General features: G+C 51.2%; 1 long non-coding RNA gene across 3 annotated transcripts in view; it reads right to left on the bottom strand.

Moving 5' to 3' along the window:
- LOC130157716 (uncharacterized) overlaps positions 1-23018 on the bottom strand; it is a 53746-nt gene that overhangs the window by 24187 nt on the left and 6541 nt on the right. For 2 of the 3 annotated variants that reach the window (XR_008824982.1, XR_008824983.1), the window contains exons 2-3: positions 13798-17145; positions 12386-12537 (exon numbers count right to left, since the gene is read on the bottom strand). This is a non-coding gene — a long non-coding RNA (uncharacterized LOC130157716). Of the gene's footprint in view, positions 1-2633; positions 3720-12385; positions 12538-13797; positions 17146-23018 lie in introns of those variants that run through there. The other variant, XR_008824984.1, reaches the window with a different exon arrangement.

Genomic DNA, 23018 nt, shown 5'->3' with positions numbered 1-23018 from the left:
GCCTCCCTGAATAGATTTGTTACGGGACGGGTCGGACTGGGAACGGGTTAGGACGGAGCCGGGAGCAGTATGGAAATACCCAGCCAGAGGCCGGCTAGCCTTATATGTCTGAAAAAATACCCACCCCAACAACCCAACATGTGTGTTTGGAAACTGGGGGCTTCCAGGCAGCTAGCGTCGCTGTATGGAATTGGGTGGGAGAAACTTCCCTGGGGAGGTTTTTATCAGGGCAGGTGGGCTGGGATACCTGTGAGCCAGGGCACACCGGCCGGCAGCACGAAGCCCTGCCGCAGGGCACAGCGGGGCAGCCAGCTCAGCACCGACCACCACCCTCAGTACACTTTGTGTCCCACCATGCCCTTCATTTCAGGGCCGGATTTGTTTCAGCTACAGAAGGAAAAAATATTATCATCCTTTTCCCCTGTTATGGGCTGAAAATGCTTGCACGGAGCCACCTCTGAAACAGCCATCTTGAGAAATAACCACCCAGTGACTCTTCCTCTCAAAATGTTCTTTGAAACAACACTAAACTGGTGTTCCCTTCCCAAACAGCAAGTAAATTGACTTTCAATCAAAGGAAAAAAAAAACCCAACCAAACCCACCCAAAACCCCAGCCACCCACCCCAAGCAACCAGGGCTCTACTTTGAGCTCTGGGTTGACATTTTCAGCTCACCTAAATGACTTAGGAGCATAAGTCCTGGAGACTCTCAAGGCTCCTAGGGATCCAATTTTAAAAGATATTTACATGCCGAGATGGCCAGTATCCAGGGAGCATTTATAGAATAGCCTGGCACTGCCTCAGACCCCACTAAAACTTGAGACACCCTTTACAAACCTGGCCCCTCACTCACTTTGCAGAATAAAACCTGGGGGCCTGGAAGAATCTGGGGGCAGGGGGGGTTGACATTTCCTCCTGTGATAACTTACGGGGTGGGGGTGGGGGTGTTTGGGTTTGGGGTTGTTGTGGGGTTTTTGGTTGGTTGTTGGTTGGGGGTTTTTGTTTTTTTAAAATAAAAAGCCTCTTGGTTTAGCAAATATCATCTCTTGGCTGAAAACACTGGGGGATTTGGAAATACAAGGAGACTGGGAGGGAATCAAAAAAAAAAAAGCAGCCTGTTTCCAGTGAAGATGCTTCAGTATAGCTTCATCTGCTCGGTTTTGGCTTCCCTTTGCCTTCAAGGCTGGCAAAGTCATCGCTAACACATTTCCAGCCTTTGCACAGGTACCTACAAGCAACACCGGGGTGTCTCCTGGCACTCCCCTCTGCAGCTCAGGTCCATAGGGATGCAGCCGCCGAGCCGGGTTTGGAGCCCCAGCATCTCAGGCCACCCGGGAGGATGTTCGGGATCCAGGTGCTGGGGGTAGAGGCGCATTTATGCAACCACATCTCAAATGCACTCAAACATTGCCCAGGAGGGTCAAAAGTTCATACGACCAATGCCAACACCATCGAGTTTTGTTTCCTGCTCAGGAAAGCGGGTGAAGGAAGGAACCGAGGAGAAACAAGAAAGAAGAGAGAAATCCAATAAACGCAGGGGTGAGAAGGGAGAGGGGCAGGCGCTGAGAAAAGCAAACAAGGGCTGCAACAAAAGAAGGAGAAAGGGAACAAGAACCACGGAAAGCAAGAGGATGGCAGGTTAGGAGGAGCCCGAGGGGCGGACGAGGGGCGCGGGGCTGCTTGCACAACTATCTGAAAAGCAACAGCCCGTATGAGGCAACATCGCAGCATTCAGAAGTGTTTGCTGACACTTTTGTCACTATCAGCCCGATTTTTAGCAGGTGTGACTGCACCACCAGTAGCTCTGCCGACCTCTGGGGTGGCCAGCACAGACCTGTGCCCCCAGCCCTGTGGTGCTTTACCTTCCTCAGGGCTCCTATTTTTTTTTTCGCCCACAACAACTCTTAAGGAATCTACTGTGCAAAGGGAAAGAGGTGATCTTTTGGAGACAATCTTACTATTTTTTGTGTGAAATACTTTGTCACTTCCCACCACCATGTCCTCCACATGACCGAGCTCCCTTTCTCCTCCCAGCCATGGCTGTGCAGGTGGGACCTCCCCAGGGTGTGGGACATCTGCCCCCTCCTCTGCGGGACCTCCCCAGGGTGCGGGACATCTGCCCCTTCCTCTCTGTGCACGGGGAGACTTGGCAGCAGCACATCTCACGATAGATCCCGGCACCGCTGGGGAAAGCTTCGTGCTTCCTCCCTGGCCCCCTGCCAGCAAGGTACTCCTTTTTGTGCCTCCTTCTGGCACAGACCCTGGCTGCTCCTTGGGTTTGTGGGGGTGGGATGGTTCATAAGAAGAGAAGAACATGCCCCAGCATGTGTGCAGGCTTTAACGAGGCGCTCATACGTGGGCATGTGCACCTTGGAGGTGGAACAAAGGCTTTATGGCTCTCGCATCGCGCATGGCAGAACCCTGCCAGTGGCCTTCCCCGCGCTCTCTGGCGACCTTGGATCTTTATTGTTTCTGAGAATGGACCCTTTATAGGCTCCAGATGGAAAGTGTAAAATTAATAACCCCTGGTTGGCAAACACCCATATGTTTTCCACCTTCTCCCAAGATACAAGTTGTTTATAGTGACATTTATTTAATGCAAATTAACATATAAATGAAGATACATGGCTCGTCCTAGAGACTTGCAGAAACTGCTTCGTACTGTGTTGTTAAAGCCCATCATGTGTAATGATATAACTGAGGGGAGGGGGCTATAAAATAAAGCATAATATTTTGCTGGGCCAAATCCCCGCTGCAACCCCCAAACACCCCCGGCCACCCACCCCCAACCTGCCCGCAGCAGCAACTGGCCAGCCAGGAGGGTGCACCAGGACCACGCTGCAGGGAAGCAAACAAAAGATGTGGTTTATCTATTTTATTTTTTTTCTAACTTTTCTTTCATTCTCAAGAAACCACAACTTGTTTACCGAAACCTAACTCCTGGCCTAAAGTTGCAAGAAAAGACAGCTTTGATGCCTGGTTTTCAGAAAAAACCACAGCACCTCCAAACCTGTAGGAAAGGTTTCCTTTGAAACAATCTCAGTGTTGGGTTTTTTTCTTTCCTGCTTCTTTCTAGGCAGGAGGAATTTCACCAGCCTCCTGTGAGGGCCCTTAACAATATATACCAAGCCAGCCTGAGAGGTGCTAATTGCTTTTTATCTAAATGGACTCTTTCTCCCCATGCCACCAGTGCTTTTGGTGGTGGAAGGAATACAATACGCTATCAAGGAGCGAGATACATGTGTACAAAGGGTATTTACTTGTAGGAGGTTAAAGATACCACACAAAGAAAGCCAGCGCTGCAAGGGTACCCTGTTAACTAGTGATGGATGAACCACCAAAAGAAGAAAGGTCTGAAAGTGGGCAGACAAGACCTTCCAGGCCTTATGTGAGCCCACATGCACCTCCTGGAGGTGCAGCCACCAGGACTTGCCAGCAGAGCAGTGGGTTTCCGAGGTCTCGGCCCAAAGCAGGTGGCTCGGTGCAACTACTGGCCACCACCTGGGAATGGGGTGGCATCAGGTCCACCTGCTTTTCTCGGGCGGCCACGCAGACAGAAGTGCCTGGATGGGTTTTGATCACTTCAGGGCAGTGATGAACATGCTCTCTGCAGGTCATTTGGGTGCCTCAGGACATTGTAGTCCCTTGCTGCGGTGACGTCCTCCTCCCAAAGCAGCCAGGAGGTCTTCAGAAAGGTCTTCAGAAAGTCAGGGACCAGCCTGCATGGTGGGAGCAGAGGGGCAGGGTGGGGTGAGCCTGGCACTGTCACTTCTTCATAAAAAACAACTCCAGGGTTACATACCACTTGTCCACCACTGACCTTAGTTAAACCAGTGCAAGTCTCTTAATTCAAAAGCCACCCTAAGCCTTTAAAAACTGTTGACTTTCCAGAAAAGCAGGAAGCAGGTAAACACGGCAATTGGCTGCTCTTTCTACTGCCCACATATCACCATAAGGCGGGGGGGGGGGGGGGGTATGCGGGGAGCAGAATTCTATTAGGCTTTTATTTAACATGAATTTGAATGTATTCCAGGTCACTGATCACATAAGCAATCATGATACGGGTAATAAAGAAGTTCCTACCATACCTTTATTTGCTTTCTATCTGTAATAAATCTTTATCACACACCATGCTGATTGCAACAGTATCACTTCCTTTTTTCACCCTCCCATCCTTTTTTTTTTTTTTTAATAGAACAGCAAAAAAACCCTTTATGCATCTGCAAGCACATCCCAAACCCTCTACTTCACCGTGCTGCTGAACAGCTGGGGTTGGGAGAGCATTCTGGGTCACGGTTATTTCCCAAAAGGCTGCTGATGAGGCCAGGGCAGGCAGGGATGTTGCAATACCCAGGGTGACTTTCTCCAGGTCCTTCAGCCGGACCGTGACAACCCCGCACAGGTTGCAGAGCTCAGCGTGCCTCCTCGCAGCTTGCTTGCAAGCTGTGCCCATCCCCGCCTGCCTCTGGACCCTATCCAGGCTCTCCATGCCCTCTCCGGGGCACAGATCCCAGGGTAAGGCAGAACATCCTCTCCCATGGTCATGGGGATTCACGGCATCATCCTCCCTGCCACAGCTCGGCATGTCCCTCTTTGCGCCCCTAGGTCTCACCCTGCAAGAGGTGGGTGCTGCGGGAGCTGCACCCAGGTTTGCAGGTACTGACACACACAGGCAAGTCCTGTCACATGTGCTGGGAGGTGGACGCCAGCCAGCGCTCCCCAGCTCTGCCTGCACAGAATGAGGTGCCGTTCTGGCAGAGGATGGTTCTCACTACCTCTCCGTGCCATCCCAAGTACCAGCCCGACAAAGAGTCATCCTCAGCCCAAATGAGCCAGGTAGAGATGGGTTCAAACACAGAGAGCCCCTGGGAATCACCCCACGGACAGCAGCCGGGGGCAGAGGCCCAGCCCCCCTGGTGCCCACAGGCTTATAAACTGTCATGGGACAAAGCCAAGCGAATCCCGCTCGGAGGGTCCGTAGTCGCGGGGACCCCAGGAGAGAGCTGTGATATTTACAAGTACGTCAGCAACTGTTCTACAAGAAGGAAGATTTGGATCTGCATCATCTTTGCATGATGCTGGGAAGTATTGACCTGCAAACTTTCTTGAGAAAGAGCCACAAAAATGGTTTTACTCAAGATCCAATGATGACCCTGGGCTAGAGGGGTCCAGCACGCCCCAGACCCAAGCTTTTCTCTGCTAGGAAGCTTTTCCCTTCCGGTAAACCAAACGCAGGGGATCAAAGGGAGATCTAGTGAGACTTCCAGAACCCGCCTGATGGCACGGAGGATTTGCAGAGGGAAGAGAACATGACACCCAGCTCTGTCAAAATCACACACAAGGGAGGTCATGGCAGTATGAGAATCAAGCCACGTCACGGATTACTTGCTTGGCAGAAAAGCAAAGGAAGCGAGTGGATAGGCACATTTCTGTGTGCCGAAAGATGCATTGCTGCCGCATTCAGCACCAGCAGCGTGCATCGCCGTGAGCTGCAGCGTGGGCAACGGTAAGGTGAGGTCTGCAGCAAGCAGGCTGCTTGTGGTACACTGCACAGGGACAGGTGGAGGAGTGTGTATTCAAAAGATAGCCACCAAAACCAGTTTAATCGCTGCTGGAATAATGAGGAATAAAAACAGATAGGAAGAAATTTCTATCTAGAAAAAAAAATAATCAGCAACTGCAACTATTCAGCTTAGAGAGGAGGCAAAGGAAGGGTTAAACTCTACCTGTGCATCTGCTACAGATGGTAAACCAAAGATTTATTTTTGGCCTCTCCAAACTCAGAAATAAGGGGGCATTCCCTGACACTGGTGGAAGTAAGTCTGTAGCGGGTAAAGGAAGCGTTTGGGGTTCCCCCCCCCGGTGCAATACTACTTGTGAAATCCATTTCTATGAATTCTAACATCAATCTGAAAAACCTTACTGTAATTCATAAAATGCCAGACATGGCTCTTTCTAGCAAGCATCCACAATCTCATTAGAAACAATAAAATCTCCCAAACTACAGAATATTTAGGTCTTCAAAAAATATGCAAAAAAACTCAAAAGCCAGAAGTTACAACAAACCACTCCTGTTGATTCTTTTTTGCTGGAAAACAAAGTTCCAACAGCAAAAGCTTTGCTTTGAGAAGAAAATCGCTTTTTAAGTTTCTCTTTCAACAGCCATGCGAAGCCCTAGCTCAGCTTCCAGGTTGGGCAGGCTTGCAGGGCAAAGGTGTTGGCAGAAGACCCCATCACGGATGGCATCGGGCTCCCCAGGGTGGGTTTCCAGTGTCCAGAGGTGGGACGTGCCCCCAGCACCCCAGCTTTAATACACTCCAAGATATGGGGTATCTCGAAGGGGATGACACCATGTGTGCAGGTCAGAGCTTCCCCAGCCTCCATGTCACCATCCCCAACTCCTTCAGCAAACGCCGCCTGAGCAGTTTCTCACTCTTCCCAGCATCATGCTTCCTGGATCCCATTCTCCCTTGGCCCCTCATGCTTAATTTGTCTCATTTGGATGATTTGCATCCAAATCTCCCAAATTTTGTCCTTTCATTCTCGAGCATACAATGTTAGTTCCTGCTAATGCAAGGGCATCAACTGCCTTCATCTTTCCCTATTTAATGATATTTATCCACCATCGCATGGGAGAGAAATTGGCTGCAGCTCAATTTGGCAAAATAAATTGGTACCAGTTCAAGCATAATCTCACTAAATACACAGACTTTAATTTCCCCCCTAAGTGAACTATGCTGCATCTGCAATCATTGTCCTTGGTACAAAATCTGGACACTGGTTTCAAACTCCTGCCTTTTTCACTGCTCACAGAAATCCACCTTCTGCCTGAGCTGCCTTCTCGCTCAGTGCCATCAAATGTTTGCCCTGTGATGCCATCGCAAGGGCAGGTTTGTGGGCACAGGGCTGCTCCGCTGCAGCCCCCTGACGATGCCAGCCGGTAGCCAACCCACAGTAACTTTTTGCTTATACAACTTTAATCCACTTTATACTTAAGTCACTTGATCCAAGGCAATGGATGCTGCCACCACCAAGTTACCCAACACTTGCCAGAGGCTGCGACTGGTCTCCCAGGTGCTTACTGGCACAGGGACCTTGCCGGGCTCAACGCATGGCTGCAGCAAAGGCTCAGCGCAGGCCCAAAGAAAACTCTTGGACATTGCAGGTTTGGATCCTCCTCCCTTTGGGGGAGTCATCCCATTTTGCAGGAGGATCAGGCTTTTCTCCACAATGATAAAACTGCAGGAGCTCCAGCTGCACCACCAGCCTTGGCATTGCATGGCCAACCTTCTTATCACCCACCGCCTCTGGCAGTGCCCTAAAGCTGAAGCCCTCAGGGGTCTACAGCAGTGTGGATTATTGCAGCCCCTCTCCTGCCGTTAGCTGGAAGAGCCCATGGGGGCTGCCATCCGGATTACCCGGCCCCTGAAAGGCTGCAAATCCCTCCTTTGGAAAGGCAGGACTCTTCACTTCTCCTTCACGGGCCTGAAGAGGAGGCAGCATTTAAATTCAATAGCACAGCTTGGGTACAATTTCACCCCTGTTGTTGTTAATTGCCTGAATATCGGGCAGGCTGATACAGTGATTATTTGTAGACATTTATACCATCCCAGGCCTTCTTTTTTACAACTTTATTTCATTTTCTGCTGTTTACTCAATGTACCTTTATCATCACACGCTGATAGTCTGTTCTTTATTGCCCCGCTGTGATTGCAAGGAGTCCAAGCATAGTGCAATAACACACATATATAAATATTTGAACAGGAAAAGAAAGTCTGTCTGATTTGCACTATGGAAGGAATAAATTAAAACAAATAATACCACTAGAGGGACCTTCACTCTGAACAGCGGCACCGGGGAGGTCACACACACAGTCCAAGGTGTAAGTCCCAGCAAGTGATGGCAAAAACCCCCCAAGCCACCCTCGTGCCCGGCGGCTGCCCAGCCCAGAGCCCTTCCCTTCTCCCCCTCAGTGCCACGCTGCTCCAGGCTGATTAGAAACCACGGTCACAGCACCCCGTGCATGTTTGCAGGACTTTGTGTTTGCTGAGGATCACTAAAATAATTCCACTTGAGCACAATAAATGCGTTTTGTTTTTGCAGTTAAAGACCTGAGTAGTTTTAATTAGTTTACTTGGGTCTTTTGCATTCAGTCCCCATGCAGCGTTGCGGGTTCAAAGAAGAGCCTTTCTGTGTTTTTTCCCTTTTCTTCTCTTTTCTTTTCTCTGTCTCTCTCTCTTTTAACGCTGCGTGTGAATAGTTGAAGACAGGAGCGAAAGGCACTGGACTTAGAAAGTAAAATCTCCAGGAAGGAAAAATGGAGGCAAACACAGGAGCTAATTTAGGCAGGCATAGCTGGTGTTGTTTGTGGTTGTCCCTGACAGCGCTGCTGACTCGAAAGCACCTGTGTTTGCTCACTAGCTTTCCCCAATCTGCTAGAAAATGGCCCAAGCATGTCACATGGCAGCGAGATAGTCCAAGCGCCATGGGAATAAAAAAGCCTGAGCTTTTAGCAGAGTTAATCATTAATGCGCCTTTTCTTTGTCCCATTCAGGAGTGCTGACAAGCGCTTTGATATTTCATATTTGCCATCAGGTCAGCGGCAGCCATAGCCAGGTACTAATGAACAGCCTGGCTCACGCCTCCCTGTTCCACCGCCCGCTCGCCGGCTGCAGATTTCCCTTCACCTGCCCTCGACTCCTCTGCCTATGCTCCTGTGTGCGTGTACACCCCTGCATGTATATATAACCTTTTCCAGCTGGGTTGCACTCCCAGCAGGTCCAAGTCCATACGCAGAAGACTGCCTGCGATTTTACACCAGCAAGAGTGCAGCTTCCTCTGCTCCAGCCTCGGGCTCTTTCATCCTTCCTTTGGGATAAAATCCAGAGCTAGCACAGTTGAGACGTCAGCCAGCCCCGAGCAGGCAGCTCATATGCTCCATATTGGTCATCTGAATACAGCGCTTTGTATTTCTTAGCAGCTGTCAATTTGTGTGTGTGCGTGCGCTTTGGGGTTGAGCAAATAATCCCCCGCAAATAATGTATGGATGGGGAGGAATGCAGACTGCCTCGCTCCTCTCCTCCCCCCGCCCCAGTGTCACCAAGGGCCTTGACTATTTTCTGCACTGCATTTATTTTTCCAAATTGTTTGCCAAGGGCCAGATTCTTCCAGGTGTTGGGGGAAGGAGGGCGTGGGGTTTAGGACCTGACCTCTTACAGATGTGGTTTAGAGGAGAGCGAACAGTCTCCCTTCCTGGGCACAGCAATAAAGGCACCAGTGGCCAGTTCTTCTTTCTCCGACTTAGCAAGTAAAACACATTTGTTTGTGCCCGTTTTGAATGGAAACGCCCATTCTGCCATGCAAAGGACATGCGGGTCCCCCAGCCCCCATAAAGCTGCTGGAGGAAGGTGATTTGTGCCAACTTAAATGAGAATCACAGTCAAACTTCAAGGTGCTCGAACTTTTCCCTTGACTCCGTCAAACCCTGACAGTACGCTTTGCTCATCTGCCCCGACAGCAGAGCCTGCCAAAACCACGCAGTGATGGAGGGAGGATGGTGCCAAGGGTCTTCTCAGTGCTTTGTCCCTCCATTCACACCACCCAGATATGGAAATCCAGTTGACAGCGCCCCCTCCCCAGCCATGCTCCCAGCTGGAAAGCTTTCACTCCCAGTGCCTTACTGATTCTGTAGCTGACAGCCACCCGTGCGATGGCCACTGAAGGAACAAATGCTTCCTATTAACTGCAGCAGCATGCAAGGGGGCATTTCATATTGCATTTAAACATGGGCAGGCAGAAAAAGCCCTTGCTCAGCCACAGCCCCTTTTCGCTCCACAGTTATTTCCAGGTTCAGACACTCAAGTACCTTTAAGGACTTCATGCAAGTGAGGTTTTCCTCTAGGACCCCTGCAGCTAGGAAGCACATGAAATGCCAAATCTAACAAGCAATTAAATGATTCTTTATAGCTTTTTGGTCCCCTGCTGCTGAGACATGCAACCTGCATCCCTCTTGGTCTCAGAGGGCTGCCTATGGAGGCTGGATGGGGTGCGTTGGAAAAAATACAGTGGGTTCCTCCTTTTGCTCCATGGATTTATGTGCTTCTCACCCTGGGATGCCTGTAGCTGAACTGTTGAAGGGGCAACCAGGGCTTGCAAACCATCCTCCTGGCAAGAGGGGACACAGGAGCTGCACCCAGGAGGTGCAAGGCAGCTCAGAAGTTTCTACCCAAGCAGTTTTTTGGCCCAAGGAGCCCTGCCACCATGTTCCTTGTGGACTTGGCACACCCCAAAGCCACCAGAGGAATGTGGGGCCAGGTCACCAGCTCCTCATGCCACTTGGGTTTGGTTTTTTTTCCCATATCAAGGAGGAAACTCCTTTAAATGCCATAGATTTGTAAAGGCCAGCGAATGGTGACTCACAGAGATAAAGTTCCCAAGGACATTGAAGGAGCCTGGAAGCCTTGGTACCACAGGCTTCCTATGGACTGAGCTGTGTCTGGAGAAGTTGCCAAGGTCACCAATATTCAGAGAGAACCCCAGTACTGGCTTAGGTCTCTAGTGCCTCATGGGGTGAAGCAGTGCATGTGATGAGGCACCTGCACCATCAATTCTGCAGGTGATGCAGGTGTTGCCTGTAGCACTGAGCTCAGGGGGGCACTTGTGGGCTTAGGTGAGGGAAAAATGTACCTAAGAACATAAGCATCACCTGGTCTGGTCAGGCCAGAGGAGCAGATGGTCCACACCTGGCCTTTCAGTAGTAAATAGATATCTAGAGAAGCTGAGAAGGACAGGATACGTGCAGTAATATTTTTCCCCAAACACTCATCCTCACACCTAGAGACCCCAAAAGCTGAGGGACAGGGGAGATTTTGCATGCAATAGTCCCTGTAAACATAACCAGTCCCTTTCTAAACACAGGTACCTATAGCATCAATAGACATACTTCATTCTGAAGTACCCCTGGCGTGAGAGCCCGTGTGCCACAGTTTGTGTCATGCACACGGGAACATGTCTCAAATTCAGAGCCAGCACCCCAGCCCGCAGCCAGATTCCCTCAAGACTGGGTAAATATTGCAGCGCCAAGGCCACCGAAAGCTTTGATCTCCACTTTGCCTTTTGAAACATCCAAGTAGGTACAGCTTTTTTTGCAACAAAGGTCTAACAGAACAGCTAAACCAAAGAATGCAACTTAAAATACTCCTGCGTAGCTTAAGAGCCAGCTCATATCCCTCGGAGGCAAGGAAACCACTCCTGCACACAGCCATGAGGGCAGACCTCAGAGGGCACTCCTGTCCCTGCGAAATGCCTGCGCGCTCACGTCACAGCCCAGTGCTGTGGGCAACAGCCGTGAGGTTTAACACGCTCAGAGCCACAGCTCCTGCGCCCCCAACCTGCGCGTCACACGAGGTCAGGATCAGTCCCCTTAATGACTTGTGCTTCTTTACTCCTTTCCTTTTAACTTTTAAAAACAGCAATGTAAACTTTTTGAAAACAAATTCAGGCCATAGGAAGCACCCAGGCACCAGACCACACCAGGCAGGGTAGAGACCCCTGCCCCAGAGGGCAAAACCAGAACCCGGCACTTGCTGCTACTCACAGGAACATCTCCCCACCTTGGAGCCACCACGAAGGCACCAGCTACTGCTGCTGCATCCCAGGTGGGTGAGGACTCCTGGTCCCTCTTTGTAGGGTGGGGCTCTCCGGGACTGGCCAAGAGGAGGGCTGCACCAGTGTTTGCACTCCCTTCTCCAAAATTCCAGCACTGTGGAGGTGGGAAGGGGCCTCTGGAGCTCTGCCCAGCCAGCCTGTCGCTCTCCACATCCTCCTGCCCAAAGCTGGCAGTGGCGTTTGATTTGCAGCTCTTGCTTTGCTGGGTTGTGGAGGTGATGCAGCGTGCTCTGCTCCCAGTTAAAGCTTCCAGAGAGCTAGGGGAGAAAGTCTCACTGCTCTCTGTGAGCCTTAGCTTGGAGCTGGCTATGCCTTCCAGCTGCAGATGCAGAGCTGCAGGGCACAGCCATGAGGTTAACGCAAGGCTGGAATGAGAAGCCGATGTGCGTTGCAGGCAGGGACCAGGGCTGGCCATCAAGCTGCTCAGAAACATTGAGGAATGACTGAACTGTGGTGTAGGATGAGTCCCCCAGGGAGAAAATCCGGGGTGCTAAAAAGCTCTTTAATCTGGTGGGGAGAAGATAAATGGGAACCAGTCGGCAGGACCTGCTCCCAGGCATACCCACACTGGAAGCAGAGCACAGCTTTCTAGTAGCAGAAGTGATTAATGAGCACAGCAGACTAATTATGGTCCTCTCTGGCCACAAAGCTCTAATCTAAGAGGCGTTCTTAATGAACTCCTGAGGCTGCGATTGGACTTCTAGGGTAAATCACTTACATTTTAACACAGACGTAGGAAACTGGTCTCCGAGTTAGCAACCAAAGCTCATTCATAATTGCTTGTTTAAATATTTTTCCTTCTTCATCGCTGCAGTCAATTTGCCGTGTGCATCCTATGCAGAGGTGAAGCCAGCCAAAAAGGAAGCTTTCCTGGAAAAATAACAAAGGTACTTTCAGCTACAGAAATCCCCATCTCGAATCCAAACAGGGAAGCCTCTGTCCCTTGCCAGTGTAGGCAGGGTTTCCGCCTGCCTGTTATTTGACATAGCAGAAGAGTTAGCTTAGGCAGGGGAAGGGGAAGGGGCCGCTTCTCCTGCTGCAGGGTGGAAATCCTTGTCTTTCTAGGTGCTCTTCCCAAGCTCAAGTCTCGCGCTCGGTGCTGACGGGCTATTTATTAGTCCCTGCATTTCCTCGCGAGGGCGGATAATAGCTGAAGCAATGCAAACACCCGGGGAGCAGGCTGTGGGCAGACCGGGCAGCGCTGCCTGTCGATGGCGTGCCGCATGGAAAAGCCCTGTCACCCCCTGTTAGCTGCTTTGGTTTTGACTGCAGGAACGAAAAGCCTGGTTCATGAAGCTGGGGGCTCGGGTGCCGTCTTCCCGCTGTTTGCATGGCTCTTTCCTGCAAGTTTGGGGCGCAAAGAGAAGGGATGGGAGGATGTTCCCCTGCCCCCCTGCTCGCCCATGCACAGCAGGCTGCATCCAACCTGCCAGAGCAAGGCAGGGGCACGCAAGGGAGAGGGGCTGTCCTGCCAAGCTCGGGCAGGGACGTGTCCACAGCATCCTGAGGATCAGTCCCTCAGCACCAAAAGGATGCCGAGCCAATGAATGAATCTGAACCCTTCCTAGCATTGTTAGTGACCTTCTCGGTGACCCAGAGCTACTCGGTTAACCTCTCATGATAATGAGATAATGAGAGCCTCCGATGGGTAAATATGCAATTACAGGGGCTGCTTCAAGAGGGCAGGGGTGGCCGGGCAGTGGCTGCTGCAACTCATCGTGTGTGCAGGTAAGTCCCAGGCACCCTCCAGCTCAATTACTGGGGAAGAAAAGCATCTTTGCCCCCATGGCAAAGCAGGCCAGAAGGAGCCACGTGCTCAGATGAGGTACAGCAGGTACATCTGCCTGGGTCAGTGGGCCAGGCGTGTTTGCTTTCCTATCTTCTATTATTAATAAGGAGCTGGACATTTCCCATGACGCTCATTATAGCCAAGAGAGAGGAGAGGACGAGCAGCACAAATGTGCTGCAGGAATGCCCAGGTTTTGCTCAAATAAAGCTTTTTAAGCTCCTTTCTGCACTTGGAGGGGATGTATCTGACATTGCCGAAATCAGGGGGCTTCAGTAATGGAAGGTCACGCAGTCACAGCTGCCCCCACCATCCTGCAGCACCCTGGGCTTATTCTCACCCACCTGCAAGGGCATCCAGACCCGCTGCATCCCCTCTCCTTCACGCCACTGGGTCTAGGAAGAAAGGGCTTGGCTCACTTGCAGGCAGGCATCGGTCATCTTTACATGCAGCACAAACATTTTCATGGCAGACCCCTTTCCAAGGGGATGTTTCACAGGCTCAAGAGGATGCAGAGGTGGTGTGGGAGTGCTGGGGCATCTCTAGGTGATGCTTGTGACCTACCACTCCCCTGTCATGAGAAATGAGCAGAGCAAATAAAACAAGTACCGGTTTTGAAATAGACAGGATGATCTTTTGGGTTTTTTTCACCGGGTGCTTGGGTGGATCTCAGTGCCACAGGGTATGGTTGTGACCGGCAGTATGAATGACCATCCTGAACAATAGCTAAGATGAGGCAAGTCACAGAGAGCAGGTCCGTCAAGGGTGGTTAGCCCCAGGACACCAGCATCTTGTTAAAAAGCCTGAAGCAGCACACAAAATAGCTTAGAGACCTGCCTTGGCACACAGGGATGGAAGGGACCAGAGCTGGGGGACTCCTGTGGGTGCTGGCCGTCCTCCCTCCCCGCCAGGGTGGCTGGCTCCTTGCTGCGCAAACACGGCCAGGCAAGATAAGACGTGTGTGCACAGCACTCTGCCAGGAATTCGGGGCTCAGCCCCCCGCCGTGACCGCCTTCCCGACAGCCGCCTTCGCCCGGCTCGCTGCCCGCACCCCTCCACATGGTAGGGCTGGTATCATGCCCCCTCACTCTTTGAACACCCACGGGGGCTGTACTGGGATGCTTCTGCCATGGGATCCTGGCCATGAGCCGTCGTGCTGGGGTGATGCGGGAGGTGACACAGGCCGTGCAGCCTCCCCCCACAAAAAAAGGCCGATGAGAACGTGGGCATCTGTGGAGTTGGAGGGAGTCGGGATTTACCGCTCTGCGTTGGGTTTTTAGCATGGGTGCAGACAACGGGGATGAGTCACGCTGGTACGGGCAAGCATGGAGCCCAGCGTCACCAGCAGCAGCAGAAATGCTTCCTCACCCTCCCGCCACCCCACTGGAGGACTGGGAATAATAAAGGCTGGTTTTAAAATTAATATAGTGATACCTAGGAAATTAATCTTTCTGATAAGCAGACAGCAGCATGACTGAATAGGCCCGTGGTTCAAACAAAGGTTTCTGTTGAGTAGGACCAGGTAAAAGACGGATGGTTTGTTAAACATTGCCAGCATACTTTGCTAGTGCCATTCCCCGGTCACAGCTAATGGCAGCCGGGGCATTGTGTGGCAGATGCAGTTGCTAATTTCAGCCAACTTAGACGCTATTTCTTATCTTTGTTGGTCTTGCTGAGATGAAGGTGGGTTCGGGATTTTGAATGCACTACGCTCGTGCATGGAAAACATTCCTGACGGTCTCAAGATGTAAAAAAAAAAAAATCAACCCACCCAGTGTGGCTGGCCAGAGAGGAGCAGAGCAGGCTTTGCTGGCCCAGGGGCTCCCTAGTTTTCACAGCAGAAGCAATTTGGGGGTAGCAGTGATGCCCTCTGCTTCACCTTCCCCCTTCCAAATGCATTTGGCAAAGTCCAAGGAGTGCCCAAAATGTGTTGAGCAATTTGGACTTTGCCCCAGCCTCTTGATAAGGGCTGTTCATCCTCCCAGGGCAGCTACTGCACCTTTGACCCTGGGGCCCATCCAGACCATGGAAGCAATTCTCCCTAAAAGCTGGAAAAAAAGGTGGGACCAAAACTGGCTTTGCAAACTAAAATCACTGTACAACCACTTTCTTACTTCCCCGTCAGTCCTGCAAGCGAAAGCGCTCGCTGGCTGTACCCAGGGAGGGCTTGGACAGCAAAATCAGGGCAGATCACATCAACTTCTCTGCTTCTTCATCAGCTTCTCTGCTTCTTGCTTCCCCACGTCACCCACCAGAAATTAAACACTAAAGAACAGTGTGTCAGGGCCACTCGGGTGCTCTTCAGCATCAATTATCATTGCTCCAAAGGTCTCTGCAGCTCGCACCTATGTAAGAGCCCCATTTATTTCGATTTCCACCCAGACAGGGTTTCTGGTGTCGCCCTGTCTGTGCATCCCTCCCCTCCTAACCCTTGAACTCCTTGGCTGGTTTCAATCAGATTTGTCAAGACAATAGCTGTCTGGAAGCTCATTAAGTCCTTGGGGGGGAGTTGTGGACATAGGCATCTGTGTGCAGGCAAGAGGCTGGGGGATGGTCGCAGGGTAAAATCCCCCTACCTGGCACCCCCCTGCCTCCCCCAGAGAGCAGGAGTGCATCACCCACCGCCTGAGATGCTCCCCAGGTTTTTCCCCTCACTTTCTGGAGGAGTTTTCCCCCTCCTTTGAATCCTTCTCGGTGTTTTTCACCAGATTGGACGTTTGCAATATCTCTTTTTTTCTGTAGCAGGGCAGCCGGGATATCTAGGGGGCGAAATTAATGACATTATAACACTTTTTATTACTCTCTTAGGCATTTTAACAATCCTGAGTCACACCGGGGGATTAGGACAGCTACAGGAATATGAAATTCTTTGCAGGGCCAGGCCAGTGAGTTCTGCCTGAGGCAGCAGGCAAGCAGGCAGGCAGAATTCGGAAGGCTGGGACAGGGCCAGAAGCCAGAGATGTCTTGTGGGAGGCATCCCTGCCAGGCAGGACCTACCTGGGATAACACGAGTCCAGTCATGCGCAGTGCTGGGAATTTCCTGCATCGCACGGTAATGCACAGGGGAGATGCGTGACCCATTCAGACTCCCCCAGCTATCCCTTCTGCACCCCCCTGCCCCCCGGGCCAGATCCTGGGTGCCTAAACGGTACACGAGCCCAGCAGTGCCTCCAGCTCAGGCACCCCAGTAATGAAATGTAGTCTGTCCAAAAATATCAAGAAAAAAATTATTTCCCCCAAAAAGTTGTCAGTTGATATTATAATTATTGCTATTGTTGTGGTTGTTATTTCATCATTATTATCATCAACGTCATCATTGTATTGTTATTGTTATTATTGCTACTACTATTATCTTGGTACTGGAGCAAAGGTCCCTCAATATGGACATAAACTTAACTTTGCTTGCATTTTGTCAGGGGGATTTATTTGGCTCCTCTGGAACAGCCGGTACCTGTGGCCCCTGGGTGCAAGGGGCCAGGTGATGAGGAGCTCTGACCCAGCTCAGCTGCAGCAGAGGCTGCTTCCCCTTCACAGCTACAGGCTTCAATTTATAGTAGGGAATAGGAGAATGAAGCTTAACCGAGCTCCGTGCAGGTGTATGGACACACATCGAGGCCACTGCTCTGGGCTGGCCAGCTCATCTCGTACCATCGCTGCGTGAAGCATCTGTGGCTTGGTTAACACCAGCACAACTGCAACAACAAAAAAAAGAGGAAATATCTGACAAGGGTCTTTTCACACCCATCTTCTCTACCTTTCACCCCAGGCGCGCTTCCTGGGGAAAATGGGTGGAGGCGAAGAGAGATGTGCTCGCTCTAGCCCTGTCCCAGCACCATCTGGAGCAGGATGCACGGGACAGCTGGATGCCAAGGACGCTCAATGCTCTCTCGGTACATCGTCTTCATCACAGTGTGCTTCTCCCACCAGTTCCCACCCATCGCATTTGCAGGTGCTGCAGCAGCCCCAGGGACAAGCCCTCCAGGAGCAAGGTGACCCAGGGAAAGAAGCGGCGTGCCCCAGCGCCGCTCCACCCTGCCGTGGCAAAGCCCATCCCCAGCGCTGGGTGAGGGTCTGTGGGGGCCGGGTCCCAGCAGCTGCCCGGGGTCCAGGCGAGCGAGCCCTGGCACTGTACAGGCAGTGGCAGAGGTGGTGCCTCGCGCCAAGGGACCTGATCTTGTGGCAGAGAAACCTGTGGCAGAGCCGTGCTGGTAGCGTGCTCCTGCCAGGGGCATTATATTCACTTTGGAAAAGAAAAAAAAAAAAAAAAAAAGACAGAAGAATTCAATTGCCAAATATATTGTTCTGGTAACTGTAACAGAAACGACTCTGGGTCTTGCCAGGTTACAGAGCTCCTGTTAAGCGGCTTGGGCCCTGTTGCAGTTAATGCCTATTGTTATTGAGTAGCACCCATGCTCCCACCCAGGATCACCCCGCTTTGAAGTAGGTGAGGCAGGCTCATTCTTTCCTCTTTGCTTTGCTTTTTTAGTATTTTTTTTCCCAACCCCCCAAAGCCCCAGGTCTATGATTTAGGCTGGAAACAGAGCCTTCAAAAGCAGCAGGGAAATTTTGCAGACTTTGACAGACACCCCTTCCCCCAAAAAAATTTCGGCTGCACCATGGGGCAACAAATAAAGATGCTCTGGGATTGGATTGCTGGGTTTATGTCATATTTGAGATTACATGGATGCGGGTGGGGAGTGCCTGTGCTCCCATGAAATGTCAATGCAATGGATATAGGAGGGTCGGAGAGCTGCTGAGTTTTGGAGCTGGGCTTTAGCCAGGTTGGAAAGTCTCCAGCAGGTCATGGGGATGCTCTCCCCATCCCTCTCCGGGTGAGGAGGTCAGTGGATCTTCCCTCCAAGAGCTGCAGGACTGTCCCTTGAGCCCAGGTACCCCTCCTGCGCCCAGGGCAACCCTTGGGAAGGAGCTGGGGCAGAGCTGGGCCATGCTCCGCAGCCGAGCCCACCGACTTTCCCTCTGACGCTCCTTCTCCCAGCTTATGGATTTTATCCAATTTAAATGGCAAGGATTTAAAATGCCACCTGAGTTAAAGGGACCTGATTAAAACCGTAGCCTCATCATATTTCTTAAACATGCAGTTGCATTGCTGTATTTACATTAGTGTCAACTTTAATTTAAATTCTGCATAACTATATTTGCTCCCCTAAATTCATTCGCCAGGAACACAGCGCAAATTACTCTGCACTAACCGCACTTTCTCTTTGTCTATGGCGGAGTGGTTTGGAAATTAGCACCGTAAGTGAGTGGTGGGAAGTGTCATTCCGCCTCTTTAATGTCTCATTAATTAACCCATCTGGGCCAGGAGCAGATCGATGCCCGAGGTGGGCGAGATGCCGGCAGGTCTCACAGGGGCAGAGCTGCTGCCAGGCTGAGCCACTGGGATTGCTCTGCTTTGGCTGCCTGCAGGGCTCGGTTTGGGCAGGTTTGTACCATTTTAGGGACCTGAGGGGATGCTCCAGAGCTGTCAGGTATGAGGCTGGAGCTGCTGGTGAAACGGCAGAGCCTGGGACCCCTAAAATGAACACCAGCGTCAGCTTTTCTTCCGCACTGTGCCTTCAAAATGGCAATCAAATTGGACCCGGTGATCCTTATGGATCCCTTCCCACCTGAGAAGTTCTCTGAAATATGAATACAAGTAAATAAAAGAGGACCCCAGCCATGAGGGGAGACAAGATACCAGTTGGGCATAAAAATCCTGCTGCTGTGAAGTCATAAAAACTCTTTTCTTGAGGGACTGCACAGCCAGACACCTCTGGGCCACTCTCGATTGCTTGAGGGGTGTCTGTCCCCTAGGTGCAGCATCCCCAGGCACAGGGGACAGCCAGGTGGTCCCCTTAGATGCAGCATCCCTGGGCGCAGGGGACAGCCAGGTGCTCGGCGACTTCAGGGACACGTGGGGTCAGCTCTTAAGGCAGCATAGAGACAATGGGAGCCCTCCTGCTTTTCAGCCCATCCTCCTGACCACCCACCAGGGAAGAAGGGGAAAAAGGGAAAAAAAGAAAAAAAAAAAAAAACCAACAAAAAAAAAGTCCTGTCGGTTTCTCAGATTTTTGTGACAGAAGCAGTGTTTAAACTTGGTGCTTCCTGCAGGTGTGCTCTGTGACTACAAACGCTGAATGTGATCTCAGCCAGCCAGGCATTTTCTTTAGTCCTCAGCATTTTGCCTTTTCACCTCGTAAAACCCTTTCAAGCTAAATAAACCTTATTACAACAGAACCACGCAGTGCAGCCCGGCTCCCAAAACCAACAGCCTGGGGTAGGACAAAGAGTAAAAATAGCAAAGCATCCCCATCGGCATCAGCGCTTAGCTCAGAGAGTAAGACCAGCCTGCGCCTTAGCGTCCGACCTTGCTACGTATTTATTTTTAATTACAGCATTTGCCTGCCCGATCAGCAATGACATCCTTAAAGCAAAACAAGTCGTGGCCTGGGTGGATTAGAGGAGGGAGGGTGATCTTCAGGGACACTGGGCGCAGGGAGGGAAGGGGAATGGAGGCGGCTGCCTAATGCAGCAGCAGGACCTGCCCCTGCAAGGATATTGCCGTCAGCAATTGCCATCGCTTCCACCCAGGGCGCGGGAGGTAGATCCCACCACTGTCCTGCAAGGACGATGCCAGTAAAACACTCCGGGCTGGTCGTGCCTTGGGGAAGGCTGAAACGCCGCATCTGGCAGCCCTGCGCCGCCAGCCCGCCGTGGCCATGTCCTCTATCATTTGGAGCACAGCACTTGTGCAGCGAGGGCAGCGTGCTCCAACGGTGGGTGCGATTATGGGTGTGTGCGGAGGGGTGGGCGGCCGGGGCGCACTCAGGCGATGTGTGCCAGGCTGCACCGCCGGTGCCTACCCGGGGCTCCCAGCCACGCAGCCCCGTGTCCCTCGCCAGGAGAAAGGAGACCTGAGCGAGGGACAAGGGGGACATAGTGGCAACAGCGAGTGCCCAAAGAGGGTTTCCTACCCATCCTCCAAGAAGCAAAAGCAAGCTGTGAGGGAGGGGAGGGGGGGGAATTACCCCTGAGCGTTGGCAAGCGGCCCTGGGGGCAAACGCATCTCTGATACAGGGAGAGGGCGTTTCGCCGGGGGAAATACAGTAGAGGCGAGGCGAGATTTGGGTGGATAAGTAGAAGGCCTGACTTAGCCTCGACACCGCAGCTGTGCTCTTATCTGGCCGGAGGAAGAGGCTGAACAACAAAAGGGGCTAAGAAGCCGGGTTGATGCATGGGAAAGCCATTGGCCGAGCATTGTGGCTGCCCTTCTGCTGAGCAAATAGTTCAAACTGTTCATTCCCATCTCCTATTCTCTCCCTGGTACATTGTTTGTGTCCTTGCATTTCATTCTGCGAGGAAGATTGCTCTCTGGGCCTATAAGCAAACAGTCCAGAAAAGAGCCAACTATCCTCTCCTTTTCCCTGGAGAACTAGCATTTTTATTTCAGCTCCAAGCTGTCAAAGAGCTGGAGAGTTTATGTCAGTATCCTGAATTAATTGCTTTAAGCTGGAGCAGCCTATACCAACCACCAAATGTCCAGAAGATGTTTATTAATAATGTTTCCTCTAGGTTTTTTTGGTGGGGTTTTTAGTTGTGGGTTTTGGGGTTTTTTTGTTCCAAGCTGTGCTCTCACATACTGTGCCCTCTATTCACCGCCTCGGCGGCGCGCCTGACGCCAGGCGAGGGTGGCGAAATGAAAGCCGCTTATAGGGAATTAATAAAAGCTCCCAAGGCATTGTCATCCCCAGCACTCAACATGTCGGTGCAGTGGGCACGGCTGGCGGCTTGGAAATCTCCCGTTAGGACTTTTCGGGCAACGGGAAGGAGAGGAGGAAGATGAATTGCTGGAGGGATGGAGAAGGAGCGAACCCTTGTTTAAACACAAATATCTTTGGTAATTAACAAAAGTGGCGAGGAAATTACTGATGGAAAAAAAACACATGAAAGGTAAATGGTTTTGTGTTTAAACATGATATATTTTAAAGTGTTCCCCAGTGTGAAAGTCCCTGTTTAAGGGAATGAAGTAATAAACCAATTTATATACCAATAGAAAGTCGAGATCCTGAGTGCCTTTGTGTAAATTTTCCACTTGACTTTTCATTATCTACCTGAACAAAATCAATCTATATGTATGGGATCAACATGCAATATGAGAGATAAAAGACGAAATAAATGTGCTTTGCATATCCCGCAGATAAAAGCCACCGGGCTTCAGGCGCTGCCTCCTTTCTAGGCAGATGCATTTTAGAAAATAAATCATTTTGCAAAGGAAAAGAGAGCAAAGCAGAGTGGTGCTTCTTAAGTGTTTACTCCCTTGCTTGAAATATTGATCCTGTCAAATGAACAGTGGTTAATAAGTAACTCAGGAAAAATATGCTGGCTTTCTCTTTGCTCCCTGCTGTAGCACGGACCCACCTCCTATCCCTCTCCAGCTCCCAGGCAGCAGAGCCCTGGAGCATCCTCACTGCAGGCTGGACCTCTGGGCAGAGCCCAGACATGCTTGCGGGGTGGAACAGAGTGAAAGTAAGGCTACAGAGGCAGCACAGCAGGGACAGATCCCCTGCACCCTGCAGGAAGCCCTGAAACCTCAGGGCATTTTGGCATCTCAGGACCTTCTGCATCCCAAACCCTGCTGCATTCCAAACCCTGCAGCACTCCAAATCTTGTCACATCCCAAGTTCTGTCACATCCCAAATGCTGCAGCATTTCAAATCCCACTGCATCCCAAAACCCTGCTGCATCACAAACCCTGCAGCATTCCAAAACACTGCCAGACCTCACTCAAATCCTGCTGCATCACAAACCTTGCAGCCGTCCAAACCCCACTGCATCCCAAACCCTACAGCATCCCAGCCCTTTGCTCATTCTCCATGGTCTTGCCTGCAAACATCAGCCACTCCTAAGATGACTTATCCTTACCTCACCCCAGCAGGAGCCATTCCTGACCCAAAATATCCCTTTTCATCAAGCGAAGGATATTGCTATCAGGTGAGGGATCAGGTGTACTGAATTGGGTTAATGTGTAAACTGGAGTAACATTTTTGGGGTGTGGGAGCAGAGGACATAGCACAGTAGAGGAAAATGCTCCCAATTTTGTAAAAATGCATCAATGGGTACAGATTTTGCTCAAGCAGCCTCAACACCCCCAGTGGAACCAGCAGCTGCTGTGTTAACAGCAGCTAAAATACCTGCCCTGGCAATGTCACAGCCCAGAGCCCCAGGAGCCTGGATCAAGTGCCCTGTCCTGTTGCCACAGCTTGGGTGCCTTCTCTCCCCCTCTCCCTTTCCCAGGGCCTGGCTGGCATGTGGCTTTTTGCTGATTTCATGGATCCCAAAGTCTTGGGAGAGCTGGCTAATAGCATCCTCTCTTTTTTTTTTTCCTTCCCCCCCCCCTTTTTTTTCCTTTAGGTGAAGAAGCAGGAACTCCTCGTGGTCTTTTTTTCCCCTCTAGTAACAGGATACAGAAAAGGTTAAGAGGCACTTCAGCAGATACACACACACACACACACCCCGAGCACGGGGTGTTCTTATTTCTGCGGAACCCCCGTCCCTGCTTCTGCAG

Source organism: Falco biarmicus, chromosome 12 (assembly GCF_023638135.1).
Source record: "Falco biarmicus isolate bFalBia1 chromosome 12, bFalBia1.pri, whole genome shotgun sequence".
Lineage (NCBI taxonomy): Eukaryota > Metazoa > Chordata > Aves > Falconiformes > Falconidae > Falco > Falco biarmicus.
The sequence above is the reverse complement of the archived record's forward strand: the minus strand, read 5'-3'. Positions and strand labels throughout refer to the sequence as shown.